We start from the raw sequence: 7,943 nt of genomic DNA, 5'->3' as shown, positions 1-7,943 counted from the left end.
TATTTTTACGAGGGTCGTTTCACAATTAAACGATGATTGTACAATTTTAATATTTGGATATTGATTGAGATAAGAAAAAAAAAATTGAAATAACTTTACTCTTTTATTAAAGTTGAACATTGACTTTGATACTGAGGGATTAGGTTGAAGATAATGTAATTTTTGAGAAAAAGCGACATTTGGGACATGATTACTTGAGCGCTGGAAACGTGGTTTTGTATTGGGCCAGAGTTCAATACAACTATTATACTTTGGGAAACAATTCACAAATTAATTAAAAACTTTACTAATTTCAATATTTTGTAGAATTAATCTGCTTGGCCAGGGCACATGTGGTCCTGGCCATAAAGCAGATCTCTATTTTTTTAATTAAAATAAAACTTTTTTAACCCAACATTTTTGGCTAGATTTACAACGTGCTTGTAAAATTACTTAAAATGATATTTAGCTCTAACTTTCAATTTTTGTTACGATGAATGTGAATTGAAGTTATTTATTGAAAGTTACATGTTTATCACTTTTTAATGAAAATGTCACACAATGTAAAATTGACTTCTTCCCTTTGTGTTAATAAACCATCTTTGGCTTGTTTTTATAGTGTACATTAGGCTAATATTTTTATTATCACTTTTTTTTTTTAAATAATGGAGGAACCCACGGTCGCTATCCTACGAGTGCGCATTAGGTAAATTATCGGACTAACGCAATAGTCTGCAAATTACGCCAATTAGGTAAATCGTACCTTCAATTTTTAATTAGAAAGTCACGAACCATGTAGTTCGGCACCTTTTAACTTTAAATCTTTGATTAATCTAACAATTAGATTACAAGAAGCATTTCAATTGATATTTAGTTATTACTTTTATTTTTTGTTGTGTCGAATGTAAATCAAGGTTACTCATTAAAAAGTCACACGTCGTGTCAACTTATAAAATGTCATATCATGTAATTCGAGTTTTTAGAACTAAACATTTTTGTCTATTTTTCATAAAAGTCAAAATATTATTTTGTGAGCATTTTTTAAAAAGAAATTACAAGGCTGTGTTTGAGCCACATTTTTTCAAAAAACTACATTTTTAAACAGTTATTTGACATCATTTCAACCGCACATTTTTCAATAAAATAATATTACACGCAAATTCAAAAATTTTCTTTATTTTTAACCATACATTTTTCATCAATATACTATTCAAAAATGTATTCTTTGGAATATAATGTGGCACAAACAAGAGCTAAGTTTTAAGTGACAATTAAACATCACACGCCTTTAGTTAAAAATATCCAATTTCATTTTCATCTAATTTTTCAAAAGGCCATTGATTTTAAGGTATTTGTCTGAAGACCCCAAGAAATCTAAGTTATGCGTAGTTTGAGTTACTTTACTTGGAAGTAATATATTTTCTATATATACCATTACTTGTAAGTTTGTAACTAGAGTTTAAGTGTCAAACAATTAAAAAGGACATTTTAAATTCTTAATTATATGTAGAAAATAAAATTAATTGCAATGTTTATATTCAATTGATTTAGCAATTTATTTTTATAAAATAATAATAATAATAATAATAATAATAATAATAATAATAATAATAATAATAATAATAATTGCAAGTTCAAATTGAAGTGAAATGGAGAATGTTAATAATATTTTATAACGATGACAATTTATAGGGTTGGGTGCAAGAAGCAACTAAAAATGAGTTGTATACCATAGTAGAGACCAAAGCATAATTGTAGTCATTGTTCACGATCAAGCAGTGGCGAATCCAGGACTTACACTCAGCTAGGGCGATCGTTGGCCGTTGACCGTCGATAATCAACAGCCGTATAGCGATGTTGTTTATTAATATTAAATTAAATAATATTAAAAATTCTTCAATCTATATATAAATACACTAAAGCGTAAGAATCGTATATTTATATCAAATTATAGTTCAATACAATTCGAAATAATATAAAATACATGATATCCAACTCCTACATAGTATTGCTAAAATACATATTAATCTCACATAACCTTGTAAATCAATCTCTCATCACACTACCATAACTTTAAACTATCCAATTCCTACGTAGTATCACCAAAATACATATCAAATTAAAAGACAAAAATAAACAACGGAAAATAAATTTTGAAACCTAGGTTTAGATACAACTTAATCACAAATAATTTTGGTAAAAATTTGAGAACCCAAAAGAAATTAAGAGAGACCTCATTTTTCACGCTCATTCCATCAAACACCTTGCGTCCAGAGTTAATCTCCTACATTTACCATACAAATCAATCAAATTGGAGCCTACAAACACTCTCAAGTCTCAACAAATAAGTGCAACAAATCAACAATTCGACATTCAAGTTTCAACAATTCAACAAAAAGAGACCAAAAAGTAGATAAGATAACAAAAGGATTTGGAACAAAAGTATTCAACATTCAACAAAAACAATTCAACTATTCAAGACTTCAAGTATGAAGAACAGTGAACTCACCCTGAGTCCCTGACCCACTCTGCACGCCTGCACACGGCTTCTTCTCCTTGGCAGTTCGCACAATCTCGCACGGCACACCACTGCTTGCATCGCCCGCCCATCAAGGCACATTTTATTAATTTATCAATAAGTTAGAATTTTATCTTTGTTCATATCTGGAATTATAGCGTTTAGAATTTATTTTTGTCAACTCTCTTCATTTAATTATTGTGGTTTCATAATTAGCTCATTCAAGATACACACACACACACACACTAATAATTGTTTAAATTAGATGCTCGTAATAAAATTTTGTTCAAACCTTGATATTGTTGGTAAATTTAGTTGGTAGTGTATGGAGTGGAATCGGGTTTTCATATACCGTAAATGTGATTTAGACACCGGATTCACGCTTACCGTATTTAGCAATTTCTTACCGTATTTGGCAGTTCAATTTACCGTATATGCCAGGCAGCTTACCGTATTTGACAGTTTACCGTATATGCCAGGCAGCTTACCGTATTTGTAGCTTACCGTATATGCTGCCTACCGTATTTTTAGAAAGCTCATCGTATATGGCAGCTCACTGTATTTGCACAAAATTTGCATAAAGTGTTTTTATTCATACACTAACTAAAATAACATAAATTTTTTCACTTACAAATAGAAATACCGTATATGTGAAATATATTTTTCACACATATAACGAATTGAAAAAAAAAAGTTTATTTTTTTTCTTTTAGAAATCTATTTCTAATATAAATTTAACAAACAATATATGAGACGTATAAATCGCTAAATAAATAAATCTGCAAGAAGAAAATTCAAACTAAAAAAATAGTAGATAAATTTTCAACCCGAGTCCTGTACGAACACAGTTTCCTTAAAACAGATTTGCCTCCTTACCTTAAGTGCTTCAGATTTAATCTGAGCGTCTGTTTCCCAGAGTACAACGAAAAAATCCTTAGAATCTGTGCACTACAGAAACTACTCCGACGAACTAATACAGTGTCTGAACAATATCACAACGACCTTACTGGACATATATGCGTATGCAGGAAATCACGACCTTATCGGACAAAGACAGACAGAAAATGCAGGGGCGTTTTTTCTGAACAGTGAGGAAGAGAACGTTTTTCCTATTTTTTCATCTGTGTAAAATTGATGGAAACTTGATATTTAATATAGCATAAATCTGCCATTAACTCTATGGTAATTAACATTGGAGTCACTTCAATTTCCGAGAATTTTGGAAGTTTCAAAAACTCAAAAGTTAGGTTGAGAAAGCAAGAAAAAATTGCACAACGTGGGCTTTCAGAAGGGGCCAATTTTTGCTTTGTTCGGTCCAACATTCGTGTACGCAGGTCGCGCCAGCACACAAATTCAAGGTCTGAAGGTTATTTCGGTCTGAGATTTGCACCCCCCTGCGCGCGCACGTGGAAAGAGTATCTATGCTGCACATGATTACACCCTTCCAATGTGCAACCATATTTAAAGTGGTTCTTGCTTTCTTCCTCTTCCTATGTGGGACAAAAGCTATTTTCCCACATAAAATCATCTTCCAATGGTCAACTTTGAACTCCAATTTCTCATTTACCCGAGTTTCATTTTTGGCAAGTAAATATACGATTTTGATACTCTCACGAGGAAGAATACGGATCAACTTTGATCTTTCAAATTGGACCAACGGGTCCCACGAAAATCTTGTCAAAAGTGAGTCATTTACTCATTTTTTCCAACAGATATTTTATTTGAATCATTGAGCTCAATTATGATATCAACGAACAATCACATTCACTTGGCTGAGATCTTATCCTATCCAAGAATAATCACATTGATTAGACATGGAATCTTAATTAATTTAGGTAACACCTATCTCTTTAGTTTTCTAAAATTAGAATAAATTTGCATCAAGTTCGTTTAATGTATTTTATACTTATAGGACTTGTGTCCAAGTTTGTAGACTATAACAACTTCTACGCCATTTTTTCAATTCAAAATACGTATCTTTTTTTTCTTTTAATAGATAATCTAGAGAGATTTTTGAAGAATTTATTATTTTTCTATCTATAATGCAATGAATTTTGACTCGATATTTCGTTAAGAAACCATAGTACCTCGTTAACTATATACCCTGTTGAAATATGAAATCTAGTTCCTTAAACAAAACGTTATATCCTAAATCTTTTTCTTGTCCCTATGAAATTTCCAACATTTTTGGAAATATTGAATTTGCTTCTCAACTACAAGTCCACAGCCCCAAGGTGGCGGCTACTCAAGAATTTAATTTAGACGAAATTCTGAAGTAGAACACGAAGAGCTAAGTTGAACGACAAATTTGAAACGACAAAGATTGATCATGAAACTTGACTAAGTTGCTTTAATTTTGTTCGAAATCAATGTACAATTTTTATCCAATTATATAAACTACCAAAAACATGTAATTATAAAAAAATTTAGCCTCCAAGACAAATTTGTACGAGAGCCAATAGCATATTACTATAAATTCCTAAACAATCAAATTCCCAAATAATCCTATTTCTTTAAATTCCTAAGCAGTACTTTTCTTATAATGAACTCTAAATTAATATTATGAAACAAAAAAGTCACGTAAACTAGTGGGGATACGATCGTAGCACTATAAATTAATGTGTTCGAATTCCATTAAATCATAAACACGAGATTGGTTTCAATCACAACACATTGATATGGCTAAATTGTACCAATTTTTCGCTATCTTTTTTCTTATTTTCTCTGTGATATTACTGAGCCAGGGTTTTTACACAGCTGAAGCCAGCCGGCCACTGCAAAAGACACCGAGCTGGAATGAGAAGCAGCTGGCTTTGGAGCCAGTGGAGATTTCCGAGCCAAGCCAGGAAATAAGAAACAGTTTTAATGGCTCGAAAAAAAATTCAGGCAGAATAGATAGTTCTGGCCCTAGTCCGGGAGATGGACACCAATAGCACGTTCGGGAAGGGAGATCTATATAGCAAATAATAGTATTAAAGTAAAAATAAACTCTTATTTGTTGCTCTACGTTTTAAGTGTTGTTTAGTATTGTGTAATAAATATACAATAAATTTGAAAGTAGTACGTCCGATTAATAACATGTGTAGAAGATTCACTTGTTATTTTGAATGCACCAAACAATATAGTTAATTATAGTAATGCAATGACGACGAGCAATGTGTGGTACAATTTTAAGATTTTTTCATCTTATTGGAATGATTTTGTTTAGGGTAAAATGCCCTTACCATAGGGCAGGGGGGCCCAAATATGTAGGCACGATTTGATTTCAGAAAGAATCGAATCGAACTAAGTACCAAGAGAAAGTAAACTATCCCTACAAGGGCTACCATGCCCTTCAAATAAATAATATCTTACCATTCAAGTAAGGAACACGAACAACCACAAAGCCCTTTATATCATGATGTTCCAGGCAAAGATGAAAGACATGAAGTATAACCAAGCCCTTCAAGTGATTCGTTTTGATATGTTCCAAGCCCAAGTGAGGGACACAGTCACACAAATTGTCAAACCCTTCAAATGATTCGTTTTGATATGTTCCAAGCCCAAGTGAGGGACACAGTCACACAAACTGTCAAGCCCTTTTACGGGTTCATATCAATTTGTTCCAAGCCTAGGTGAAGGACACGAAAAATTACCAAACCCTTCAAGTAATTTGTATCGATATGTTCCAATCCCAAGTGAGGGACACGAACTTTCAAGCCCTTTAACCCTTTCATATCGCAATGTTCCAAGCCCAAATGAAGGACATGAAAGATTACCAAGCCCTTCAAGCGATTCATATCGATTTGATCCAAGCCCAAGTGAGAGACATGAATTGCCAAGCCCTTTTAACCGATTCATATCGTGGTGTTCCAAGCCAAGGTGAGGGACACGAATGACCTCCAAGCCGCCCTCTAACTTGTTCAAATCTTTCATCATCAAATCATGAGTTTCATTCCATTTCTACTCTAACTAGTTCATATCATGATAGTCCAAACCCAACTGAGGGACCGAAGGACCTCCAAGCCCTTTAAGTGGTTTGTATAGTAGTGATGTTCCAAAACTATCGGGATTGTGATCAGGGAACTCAAGTAATTTATATTCTAAATAATAATTATTTCTTATAATTTCATGGAAAAATGGCGATTGAGATTGACTGGATGATTGTATTCTCTCTTTCTAATCGAACTCAGATGCACTTTCTCTTCTTTATCAAGTTTAAACAAGACAATAATCTAAGTACTTTTTGCTTGAAGGTGTGTGAGCTATAATGATTGAAAAGATACAAAACAGGGTAGAGTTTAACCCCCATTTGGCCCCCTTTAAAACTCATCAATTTAATTTAATTTTTCTCTCTCCTATTTTCAATCACACAATTTTCAATAAAATAATATTTCATGAAAATCGAAATTTTTTCACTCTTTTACAACCATCCATTTTTCAAAAAAATATTATTCCCTCCATTATAAATCCAAATAATGGGTGCCAAATAGAGAAATATATATATATATATGATTTTAAAGTAAATGTGAGACTTAGTTCGAACCAATTGAAAATTGAATTCACTGAAGGGCGTTAAAATTGACAATATAGCAATAAAAGTGTAAAAATTTCTGCACTTCTGAAAATAGTCCACTTCATTCCATAACACGATAAAATAAATTCAAGGCTAATTTCGAGATTTTACATTTTAGGGAAAATTGCAGTCGAGTTACCAAATATTTCATTTATTAGCAAACTTGACCCAGACTTTTCATTTATGCCGCTGGAGGTATCAAATCTTTAAAAAATTCGTAGGATCAGTCCAAAATAATGGTTTCCATCTGTTTGACCACCAAAACCGTTAGCTGACTCCAAAACTGACATTGACCAAAATTTTGACTAATTTTAAAAGGTTAAAATTGTAACTTTACATTTTTTTAATAAAAAAAGGCAATTTTAATATATTAATAATTAAATTAAAAATAAACAAAAATCAAAACACGACCCCTTATTTTTTAAACTTTTCTTCTACTGATTCTTGCACGGTGAGAGATTAATCCATGTTATGCAGTAAGAGATCAAAATGCTTTTTTTTCTGTTATGGATTCTATTAAAGTCCATAAGTGCTCCAAAGAAAATGCAACAGAAAAGAGTGGAACGATATGAATTTTTGATCTTCTCCGGCGAGCCTTTCGAGCGCTTTCCTTACCTGAATCGGACCAGTTATTTTCCTTTTCTTCTTCAATAGGTGGTGGTGTAAGTGGGTTCTTGCTATAGGACTGTGGTTTTGTTGTGCAGTGGCTTTGCATCTTTTTTATCGATGCCGACAGTGGCACCAACGTTGGGTGGGTGCGGTGGTGTCAATTGCTACCGCTGCTGGTGGTTTTGGTCCTAGGATTGGGGAAGAAGGGGTCATGTTTTGATTTTTATTTTTTTTAAATTTAATTATCAATATATTATAATTGTCTTTTTTGTTAAAAAAAAA

This window comes from Olea europaea, chromosome 3 (assembly GCF_002742605.1).
Source record: "Olea europaea var. sylvestris chromosome 3, O_europaea_v1, whole genome shotgun sequence".
Classification (NCBI taxonomy): domain Eukaryota; kingdom Viridiplantae; phylum Streptophyta; class Magnoliopsida; order Lamiales; family Oleaceae; genus Olea; species Olea europaea.
Note: the sequence above shows the minus strand (reverse complement) of the source record.